Source organism: Crocuta crocuta, unplaced genomic scaffold (genome assembly GCF_008692635.1).
Source record: "Crocuta crocuta isolate KB4526 unplaced genomic scaffold, BGI_CrCroc_1.0 scaffold27, whole genome shotgun sequence".
NCBI classification, from domain to species: domain Eukaryota; kingdom Metazoa; phylum Chordata; class Mammalia; order Carnivora; family Hyaenidae; genus Crocuta; species Crocuta crocuta.
Genome location: NW_027532250.1, coordinates 5336999 through 5346990, shown reverse-complemented (window position 1 = coordinate 5346990; position 9992 = coordinate 5336999).

Genomic DNA, 9992 nt, shown 5'->3' with positions numbered 1-9992 from the left:
TCATATCATTTTTCAAATTTCATGTCATCCTTTTTCAGATGCTGCCCATGCATCATTTTAGGCAGGGAGTATCCATCATGATAGAAGCTAAATGATTTTCAAAGCTGTCAGGGGGTGGACACCAAAAAGGTCCCCATTTCATCTGAACAGAGTGATCCGGGGCTGGTGGCCAGGACCCTGCTGGAATAGGAAAGGCAGCGTCCTGGGAGTGCTTCTCAAATGAGTTTCAAATGGAACAGAGGAAAAAAATCCATTCTAGAAGGTAGATATCAATTCTCCACATAGAATGTCACGCATGACACCCACCAGGATCATAGTTAGGCAATAGCTTCTTTAAAGAACAAGGTTTTAGGTAAAAGTTTGTGTGTCTCATGCCTATGTTTTCCTTAAAAATATGTCTCGATATTGTTTTGTCTAATTTTTAAGGGAAATCATGTTTACTTGCAAAATATAGAAAAAGGTAAGCAAGAAAATAAAATTTATGAATTATCCCACCAGGCAGAGATAGCCACGGTGAATACTGTTTCTGGTAAATTTTTCCTCTAGACACACACACACACATACACACAGACGTATATGTATCTATACACATTTATTTATTTTTATTTTTAATTTTTTAAATGTTTTATTTGATTCTGAGAGAGAGAGAGAGAGAGAGAGAGAGAGAGAGAGAGACAGCATGAGCAAGGGAGGGTCAGAGAGAGAGGGAGGCACAAAATCCCAAACAGTCTCCAGGCTCTGAGCTGGCTGTCAGCACAGAGCCTGACGCAGGGCTTGAACCCACGAACTGTGAGATCATGACCTGAGCCGAAGTTGGACACTTAACCGACTGAGCCACCCAGGTGTCCCTCTATACGTATTTATACGTGTATATGTGTGTGTGTATACCAGAAATAGTTTTGATAAATTTGGTGTTATATTTTTTACGGAGTTTTCTATCCTGACTGTGTCACTAAATTGTACCTTAAACATTTTCCTATGTCATTAAGTATTCTTTGAAAACACGATTTTTCAAGGCTACATTATATTTGATTTTATGGATATACCATAATTTATTTATCTCTTGTAGCCATGCTGATTGGCCTGGCTTTTGGCCATGTGGTATTTTATTTATTGTGTTTTCCCTGTCTTTCAGCTTTTTTCGTGTTTATCATCTACATAATTCTCAAGAATCATAATCTTATCTTTTTATTAGAATGTCAAAGATAGGTAAATGGATTTTGTTTTTATACCGCACAAAGACGCAACCTAAAAGAAGCTTTTTGGTCCCCTCTTAAATCAGTAAGAGCTATTATATACGTTCACGTTTAAAAGATAGATTAAATTCTGTCAATTAAATGAGTGTGCTTGTATTTCTTCCCCGTTTACCGATGTGTTGTGGGGTGAGGTACATGTTCTCACTGTAGATCAGAGGAGGCTACAAATATGTCCAGAGCGTGTACCCAGAAGGTGTTTTAAAGGAGTGAATAGAACAGTGGCTCAGCTCTTGCCAGGTTAGAATCTTAGCTTGCTGGGTAAACTTGGGGACATCTCTTTCAGCCTCTAAGAACCTCAGCTTTCTCACGTGTGTATTTGCTCGAGACAGTAGCATCTAAGATTTTGCAGGTTAGATGTAAGGATTATTTGCGACAAAGCACACAGAGTACTTAGTGTGGGGGGCCCCAAACAGGGAGTGTTGTTAGTATCTATCCTGGTTTCTACCTGGTTAAATGTGAGAGGTTTCTCTTTTGAGGAGGAGATGTGAGAAGCCTTGCCTAGTTGACTAGGGAGTCAGAAACATAACCCTTTTTGAGTAACCTGGTATTTGGGATTTGTTTTGAATTTTCACAGCTTTATTGAGGTGAAATTTACCTACCATAGAACTCACCCATTTAAACGTGCAATCCGTTTGATTTTTAGTGAAGTTGTGGAATTGTACACTTACTACCACAATCCAAATATTGAGTAGACTCTGAGATACAAGATAAAGGAGGTCTTTCTCAACAAAAATGTGAGCTGTCTCATTGTTTAGTTAGAGGAGCTTAATTGGCCATGAGTTACACCTGAGAAGTGTCACCCAGACTATACGACCAGTCATACATAGTAAATATATGTATTGTTCATTAAAAAGGGAACTAGGTAAGGCTGAGTGTTTTTGTAAAGAACTTCTTCCGACATCATTTCTGACTTAAAGAAAAGAAGCAAGAATAGTACAAAGCATCCCTAGTTATAGGTTACTGTGATTCCCCAAATATTGAATATTTTACTATATTTCCTTCTTTCCTTTCATGTGCTCTCTCTAATATATCTGTATATGCATCTATGCCCAAATCCAAATCTATATCTATATGTTGTAGACATACAGCCTATGTATATGTCGATATTATCTGACAAATGTATAGCTAGATATGTGTATATGCACATATATCATACATAAATCATATATATATATAAAAAATTTTCCCAGAACTATTGAGTAGTAAGATGCAGAGATGATGTTCCTTTATCCCTAAAAACTTCAGTGTGTATTTCTAAAAAAACACCTTCTATTATTCTCTATAATAATCGTAATTAGAAAAGTAAAATTTAGATACTACTGCTAATATACAGACTTCTGTCAGATCTTCCCAATAATGTTCTTGTTAATCAAATAAAATCTAAGATCAGGTGTTCTTTATAATGAACTGAAATTTAAAATCAAACATAAGTTTAATGCCTTTATAGGCTCAGTACCTTAAAAATGGATCAAAGAGCATGCCTACTCTTGGTTATATTTACTACCTCACATAAAAGCCATTTAAAAGCCCTTCCTGGTCATGTTAGATTTAAAACTACAATACTTTCTGTTGTACCAGGCAAGGAGAATTTCTTCTTGGTATTCTCAGAAGCTGGCCATGCCCGGCCTGTGGTCAATGATTGGTACATGGCTGTTAACGGAACATGGAAAGAAATCAGGTTTAAAAGTAATTTCTATATCATCAAAGAGCAAAGGTATTTTAAGCTTGATTCATCTGAAGATTGCATTTATTTTATTAGAGAATGCATGAGCCAGGGAGGGGCAGAGAGAGAGATGGGGACAGTGGCTGACAGCAAAAGGCCTGATGTGGGCCTTGAACTCATGAACTGCAAGATCATGATCTGAGCTGAAGTCGGACACTAGAGTGACTGAGCCACCCAGGTGGCCCTGTATTTTCTAATTGAACTTTAAAAATTGAGGAAGACGTATAGAAATGGCTTTCTGTTACTTGGGTGCCACTGGCGAATTGTGATGGGATTAATAGTAATCGTTACAGAAACCTCAGCAATGAGACCAGCTCTAGCACCTGTGGCAGTAGACTAAACTTTCTGTTAATCAGAACCAGTCCTTCTAGAATCTGCGAATGACCTTCAGTCTCAGCCTGAGGATACCTTTGATTGGGGTGCCTGGGTGGCTCAGTTGGTTAAGCATCTGACGTCAGTTCACGTCATGATCTCATGGTGTTGGACTCCGTGCTGCTAGCTTGGGATTCTCTCTCTCTCCCCATCTCTCTCAGCTCCTCCCCCACCTTCTCTCTCTCAAGATAAATAAATAAACCTAAAAAAACCCAACAACCCTACACCTTCTCAGACAAGGATTTGAGTGCAAGTAGTTTGTGTGGAAGGTGATCTGGAAAAACACTGGTAGGAAAATGGATAACAAATGAAGGGGGCTTATGTATCTAACAGGTCATGACTGTGGGTAACCAGGGCTCCCCCACCAGACAGTGGGGAGACAGCACAGAGCAAACTTCTTCCAACAGAGAGACCCCGGCAATGGAGTATTATCCACCAAATCCCAATCGTTAGTGGTTGAGAGCTGCTTCCAAGAAGTATTAAGTCGCCAGCATGTCCACGCCACCCCATGTGAAGGGCTGATAGCTTCTGGTGGCTTCAAAAGCCCTGTTGCAAGGACACTCAGGTGCTCGATGTTGGAATCTGTCCCATGAGTGCATAGGGGCATGGTGCCTGCCTAGCTCTGTAGATGGAGCACTTGATGCTCCTCCTATGCTTCTCATTCTTTCCATTTAGAACTACTTCTGATTTGGAACCAAGTTTAAGGTAATGATGGAAGCATTTTCAAAATTATATGTTTATTGTTTAAGAAAATTATGTTTATTAAGAGTCAAGCCTTTCTTTATTTCTTTCCTTCCTCCCTTCCTTTTTTCCTTCTTCCCTCCCTCTGTCTCTCCTTCCTTCCTTCCTTCCTTCCTTCCTTCCTTCCTTCCTTCCTTTCTTTCTTTCTTTCTTTCTTTCTTTCTTTCTTTCTTTCTTTCTTTCTTTCTCTCTTTCTCTCTTTCTCTCTTTCTTTCTTTCTCTCTCTTTCTTTCTCTCTTTCTCTCTTTCATGAAATGAAAATGTAAAAATCCTTCTGTGTGCTAAGCCCTCCCAGCTTCCACTTGGAAGGGGCAGGAAGATAATTTCATTACATCTAACTAGTAGTGGAGAGAGGGAAGCTAACTCCAATCGCTTGAGGGAAGGAGTAAATTAAATGCTGATGACATTGACCAGGCAGGAAACTACATTCATTGATTATTTTAATTTTCTCTCTTCTGCACTCAGTTAAACACCCATAGCAGTGGATTTCAAGGTAACTAAAAGGTTGTTTAAGCACATTTTTAAAAGAGTCACGAATAAGCAGGAAAAAAGATCTCTCTCAAACCAAAGCAGAAAAGCGGCACGGATGCGTGCATTATGCATGTAGGGGCACACGGATACTTCCGCCTGCACCGTTGGGTGTGCTCATCAGAAGGGGTGCGTATGTCTTCCAGCAGAAGGTACAAAAAGAGAAGATGACCAAGTAGAATACTTACATCAAAAGGGAGAAGTGGCCTGTCCTGGTTGATTGTAGCCTTGTCTAAATTTTAAAACAATGACATTTTGCGGTGGGGACAAACAAAAGCTTCAGGAGAGGCAGGTAAAATCAAAGGGAGAAAGTTTACTTCTGTAGTTCCAGCCTCTTACACTTCCACTGGCTTTATCTGAAAAAGGAGCTCCGCCTGCTTGGACATTTAGATTGCGTGAACTAAACGCTTGAAAGATATTTTCGAAACGCCTAGCTGGCTGTTGAGTTTTCGTGGGGATTACACTGAATCAGACATAATAAGCAAAGTTAAAAAATTAATAACGAAACAGCTTAGGTTGGGATGAAGGGTCTTTCCAAGAGAAAACAAATCCAACCACTTAAATATACTTTTCGGTTTCCCCTGTCTAATAATATGCGGGGATTAATTTGTTGAAGGACTAAGGCCATAGTGTAAAAAGCAGTCGCTGGAACACAAAAGTTTATGCTTCTCAGAGCTCATGAAGAATTGGTTGGGCCATCCTTCTGGTCCCTGAACTTTAAGAAGGAAGGGAAAGATCTAAGGAACCCCTGGCACTAAAGGATTCAGGTTACAAAAATGTTGCATGCTCAGAGTTTCAGTGAAAAATGGTAATGTACTTGCCCCAGCATTAAGTGCTTTCATCCTTCTAGAAAGTGCAAACAAATTCCAAGAGGTCATCCTGCTTCTCCGCAGCCATCCGTTTCTTAAGTCCTCTGAACATTTTGGCGAGGTGGAGACAGCACATTTTAAAATATGGGGCTTTCACCTTCCCTACAGGAGAGATAAGCCTTGATTGACTTTCCCTGAATTGCGCCAGACTCAGGGCTGCTCAATCTCAAAATTCCTTGTTGCTTTTGACGCAAGCGCGTGCCCCGGGCAAGAGAAAGTGACGGGAAGAAGGCGTCCGGGAGGGACGGCAAGAGCACCGCGTGTGCGGCTGAGCTCAGGATACGAGGGGCGGGGCCCGGAGGGTGTACAGTTTCCCATCCGTCCCGAAGTTCACAGAAACATGGCAAATACGAAATGCAGCCCACTGTCGTCTGACCGCGCCTGGATCGCCATTGAACCCGGCATCGCCATTTAGAGTACTGCGTGTCCGGCTTGGATTTGCGTGTTTTCTCTTTGCCAGTGATTGCCTGGTGTTTACATTAATACTTTTTCATGTACTATTAGAACAAAAACAGTGCACTAACTTGGATTGTCATGGAAGATCATGCACGCTTGTGCGTGCGGGCGCGCGTTCACACACACACACACACACACACACACACACACTCACCCCTACCATCCAACATCATCATAATTTCATTTAAAAGTCTTTTTACCATTTCAAAAAAGGTAGGAAAAATGCCTCATTTTAAAAAGCCATTCCAGGGGCGCCCGGGTGGCTCAGTTGGTTAAGTGACCCAGGTCATGATCTCACTGTTTGTGAGTTCGAGCCCCAGGTTGGGCTCTGTGCTGACAGCTCAGAGCCTGCAGCCTGCTTTGGATTCTGTGTCTTCCTTTCTCTCTGCCCCTGCCCCGTTCACACACACACTCTCTCTCGCTGTCTCTCAAAAATAAATAAAACATTAAAACAAAATCCATTCTCGGGGAGCCTGAGTGGCTCAGTCAGTAAAGCATCTGACTTCGGCTCAGGTCATGATCTCATGGTTGGTGGGTTCAAGGCCTGCGTCGGGCTCTGTGCTGACGGCCAGCTCAGAGCCTGGAGCCTGTTTCGGATTCTGTGTCTCCCTCTCTCTCTCTCTCTCTCTGCCCCTCCCCTGATCACACTGTCTCTCAAAAATAAATAAATGTTAAAAAAAAAAAAGCCATTCTGAAAAAAGAAAATTCTGACAAGGATATTGGGGTGGGGGGGGGAAGGAGGGGAAGCCATTCTGCAAATGTACCACCCTAATTCAAGATGTAAATAGTAGGGAAATTATATGCATGGAAAGAGAGGATTGTGAGAATTCTCTGTACTTTTCCATCTTTCTATAAACCTAATATTGGCCTAAAAAAATAAAGCCTATTAATTTAAAGCAATGCTATAAGATGGTGTAGCTGCTTTGTAAGAAAACAGTTTGGCAGGTACCCAGATTGTTGAGGATAGAATTATCATATGAACCAGCAATTCCACTGTATGTATAAATGCAAAAAAAAAACAAAAAAAAAAATTGAAAGCAGGTATTCAAACAAATACTTGTATATTCATAGCAGCATTATTCACAATAATCCGAAGGTAGAAAACACACACATGTTTATGGACAGATGAATAAATAAGGAAAATAAGCCATATCCATACCACGGAGTATTATTCAATTGTAAAAAAGAATGAAGTTCCGGCACCAGCTACAATATGATTGAACCATGGAAATGCTATGCTAACTGAAAGAAACCAGGCATAACGGGTCACATATTTCCTGCTTCTGTTTATATGAAATACCCAGAAGAGGCAAATCCCTCGAGACAGAAGGGAGATTAGGGGTTTCCAGGGGCTGGGAGGGGGGGCACTGGGGAATGACCTGCTAATGGGTCTGGGGAGTAGACAGAGGGGATGGTAGCACAAATTTGTGGATGTGCTAACTGCCCCTAGGCTGAACACTTTACAATGGTTCATTTTATGTAATGTACCCTTTACCTTAAAACTAAAAACAGAGAGGCATCCTGCAAAATAGCTGACCCATAGTCCTCAGCATTGTCAAGGTCATCAAAAAACAATGGAAGTCCGAGAAACTGTCACAGTCAGGAGGATCCGAAGGAGACATTAAAACTAACTGTAATGTGGTATCCTATACAAACTATAGAAATGATCCCTGAAAGTATAGTCTTTGTAATGTGGTATCCTAGATGGGACCTTGGAACACAGAGAGGACATTAGATTAAAAAAAAAAATAAGAAAATGTGAATAAGAACAGACTTTAGTCTACAATAGCACAGCAGTATGGCTTTATTAATCATAACCAACGTCACGTGCAGATGTGAGGTGTTAATAAGAGAGAAAACGGAATGCAAGGTGTATGGGAATTCTCTGTAATATCTTTTCAATTTTTCTATAAATCTAATTAGTTTAAGATATTAAAAGTTTAGAAAGAGGTAGCTGTCTGAGCCTCTTTGCAATCTGCCCTTCCCACTCCCCCTTTTTTTCTGCCTCTTTTGTAAAGTCACGGCCTGGAGGAGGGGCAGCCAATGGCCAACATCAGTCTCCTGAGAGGGGACACGGAGGAAGCTGTGAGATCAGCCCTGAGCTGCCTGCTTCCACGCTCTTGGCTACCCTGAGAATAGTGGAATAAAAGAAATATTTAGGAAGGGCCGCTCTTTTCATTTTGTTTAACTAACACTGCACTGCTATCATGCATGTTCATTTTCTAGGTTTGCCATAACACGGTAACACAAACCGAGTGGCTTAGAACAACGCCACTGTATTGTCTCACAGTTCTGGAGGCCAGAAGAATGAAATCATGGCGGCAGCGCCACGGGACCTCCGAAACTCTGGACAGAATCGTTCCTTGCCTTTTCCTAGTGCTGGTCACTGAGCCTTGGTTCACAGCTGCCTGGATCCAGGCTCTTTCTCCAATTTATGCCGGTCATCACATAGCATTCTCTTTCTGTCTCTGTGTTCACACAGGTTTTCCCCCTTCTGGTGACACCATCATACTGGATGAGGGCCCGCCCTAGTGACCTCTTCTTAACTTGATTATATCTGCAACGTCCTCATTTCCGAACAAGGTCACATTCATAGACGGCTGTGCTTAGAACCACAGCACAATCTTTTGAGGGGACACAATTCAACCCGTTACACAGTATTCTTCTCATTCAACGGTGGACCCATGAAAACATTTTCAGAGGCCATCCTGGGTCTGTTCCCTGGTATTTGGGATGAATGACAGACGTGTGATCAGTTTTTCCATCTTCACAACTTTATGAGGTAGGACCCTACCAGCGCTCAGTGATGTTCTCTCCCATCTTGATGGTGATGAAACTGAGGTACAGGACATTTTAGTCAGTTTTTTTTTTTTTTCCAGGTTGCACAGTTTAGAAATGATGGAGCCAGAACTTAAAACTAGACTAGGTTATGGGGCGCCTGGGTGGCTTAGTCAGTTGAGCGTCCGACTTTCGCTTAGGTCATGATCTCGCGGTTCGTGGGTTCGAGCCCCGCGTTGGGCTCTGTGCTGACTGCCAGCTCAGAGCCTGGAGCCTGTTTCAGTCTGTGACTCCCTCTCTCTCTGACCCTCCCCTGCTCACGCTGTCTCTCTCTCTCTCCTAGAAATAAAAAAAAACAAAAACAAAAAACAAACATTAAAAAAAAAAACCTAGACTAGGTTAGAAGATTCTGCTCTTTCTACTAGTAACGCCGTACTTGACCACATTGTTTTTGGCTGGCCTAGTTTTTAACGAATCAGATCAGGAAACTGTGAAGAGTTGCCGACTGGAGGTGATTTGGGGAGAACATTTTTAGGATCTTCCACATTGGTTTAGTCTTTCCCTCCTACCTTTTCCCTGCTACTGTCCTTCGTGAACCGAAGGCTTGGCTTCCACCCTGGTTTGCAAGCCGCTCTCCCCCTCCACCATTCAGGCTTTCGAGTTTGATTTACTGGTATCTACTTGTCTAAATGATAAAACTGAGAAAGCTTTTACCAAGTAAGTTTATCATAGAAATGTAACTATTATGTGTATTGTGCAAAATGGTTCCTTTTTTTAAAAAAAAATCCAGGCAAATACAGGGGAGTCATTAATTTGAATACTAAGTACAAGGTTCTGTTTAAAAATCCACAAGATGAATAACAAATCATAATTCTGGCAAGGCAAAGGCATTCTTCAAAGCCATCGTTTTCATAATCCACAGACGATACTATGATAGTAGCTCGTTGATGGCTGATTTAGAGTCTAGCACACGTGCCATTACCTTTCCGGGGCATATAATTCATGCACCCTCACGTTACAAGCAGTTCCTGACTCCAAATCGGATGGGGTTAGGCAGCTGCGAGCAGAGCTTCCCCAGGGTGGCTGCTGCCCCTTCACCCTTCAACCTGGGGTTCACACTTGGGTCCCTCGCCCCACCTGCTCCAACGACAGCCACCCCCGCCAGCCTGCGGAAGCCCGAGAGGATATTTCCTTGTTGATCAAAGTCCCTGCGCTTTGAGGCTGCGCAGCATTTTTACAGCCGGAGTTACATGACGGAGGTGGGCGGAA